Consider the following 2,178-nt stretch of genomic DNA (forward strand, 5'->3'; position numbering starts at 1 on the left):
CTCTGGCAACTTCTGATGTTCTGCTGGCAATGCCTGGGAGTCCTTGGTTTGCAGCACTTCAGTGTCTGCTTGTCATCACATGACCTGTGTCTCACCTCTTCTCTTTTTATAAGGACACCTCTCATATTGGATCCAGACACTGTGATCTGTGTCCCTACCCAGTATGGCCTCATCCAGCTATTTATATCTGCAGTGATCCTCTTTCCAAATTAGGTCATATTCTGAAGTCTTGGGGGTTAGGACTTCAACTTGTCTTTTGGGGGATAACACAGTTCAACCCATAATGGTAACAGCTGAGTGTGCTTTTGTCCAGTGACAGTTCTGTTGAGCCAAAACCAAAACATGGGGGTGAAGCTGCTATCCTGCTATGGTTTGGATCTGGAATGTCTCCGAAAGGTTCAAGTGTTGAAGCTTTAGTCCCCAGTGCAGCAATGTTCAGAGGTGTGGCTTTTGGGTAACAATTGAATCGTGAGGATTCTAACCTCATCGGTGGATCAATCCATTGACAGATTCATAATGTGATAGTACTTTGGGGAAGTGATAAAAACATAAGGGGTAGGACCCAGTTGATGGGATAGGTCATGGGAGTATGCCCTTGGGGACTGTATCTTGTCCCCAGCTCTTTCCTGACTCACTCTCTGCCTCTGGTTGCCCTGAGGTGAGCATCTCTGCTCCACTATGTCCTCTCCACCATGATGCTGTGCCTCACCACAGGCTCACAGCAATGGAACCCACCAACATGGACTGAAACCTCTGAAACTGTGAGCCAAAAGGAAGCTTTCCTCCTTTTACTTGTTCTTCTCAAGTGTTTTGTCACAGTGACAAAAACTAACGCATATCCTCCATAAGACAAAATATTTCTTCCTTCACTTAGTTATTCAGCAGATTTTTATAGAGGCAGGCATTTGCTCAACCTGATACAAAAAAGTGACAGATCCCCAACATTCCAGTGCAAGAGCCGGCACAGTGAGGTGTTGTTCCTTCCCTCCAGAACTACCTATCAGCAACCACTGCTGCTGTCTCCAATAATGTTTGTGTTCCCAGCCTTAACAGCCTTGGAGTGTGGGGAGGCATATCATTTAGGATTCCATTTTTATGCTCTAGCTAAAAGTTTATGGCCTACTTATATTTCAACATGTGCTACTCCATAAATTATGCTGTAAAATTCTCACATGCATAAGCTGTCTTTGGGGTCAAGAAATGGCCATTCCTGCTTACATTGGTCTTGTTTTTTTTTGTTGTTGTTGTTGTTTTAGTTTGGTTTTGGTAATGGTGTTTGAACCCAGGGGTACTCTACCACTGAGCTACACCCTTTACTTTTTTTTTTTTTTTTTTTTTTCATTTTTAAATTTTGAGACAGGGTCTCTCTAGGTTGCCCAGGTGGCCTCAAACTTGCATTATCCTGCCTTGACCTTGAGCCACAGGATTACAAACATGCACCACTGTGCCTGATTCAAGCTGGTCTTAAAATTGACTCCACAAGTGGCCAGAGAAGTCAGTATCCGGGTCCTGGCTCCCTATCCCAAACCTTAGGAGCCACCCACAGACAAGCACAGCCCCAGGAATAGTTTTAAGACCAAAGTCAACACGTGGTTCAGCTCAGCCTTGCTATTCATCTTCCCTTGACCTTCTCCCTAGTCACTGGGATCCTGCTTTGTTCCTTCCAGCCCAGCCTGTGTCAGTCTGGTCACAGTAACAAATCCTTCTCTGACTCCCAGTGCCTTCATCTCTACCCAGTTCCCTACAGCCTGTCCAGCTTCCCTGGAACCAGACTTGGCCTTCTCATCACCCTCTGCCCTTGGCCTGTGATCCCATCTGTAAGCCCGAAATGCATGACTTCATCTCAGGAGTTGCAGTAACTTCTCCTTGATGCCTGAAACTCCTTGTTTCTTGCTTCCAGATTCCTGATTTGCATACCTTTTAGGAGGCCTGGGAACCACTGCTGGAAACTTCCTGCACTTCCCACTCTCCCCTGGGGCATCTGCTTGGCTTTGGATCGGGGTTCTTTATCAGTGTCCAGTGACACACTAACGCAGCATTGTGAACTGTCCCTATTGCACCACAAAAATGTAATTTAAATGTAAAACTTATTTTGTTACCACTGAAGATACACACTTTTGGGGTTATTCCCCTGCCATACTGGATAGTATATAGGGCCTCGTGCATGCTAGATAAGTG

Source organism: Sciurus vulgaris (genome assembly GCF_902686455.1).
Source record: "Sciurus vulgaris genome assembly, chromosome: 13".
Classification (NCBI taxonomy): domain Eukaryota; kingdom Metazoa; phylum Chordata; class Mammalia; order Rodentia; family Sciuridae; genus Sciurus; species Sciurus vulgaris.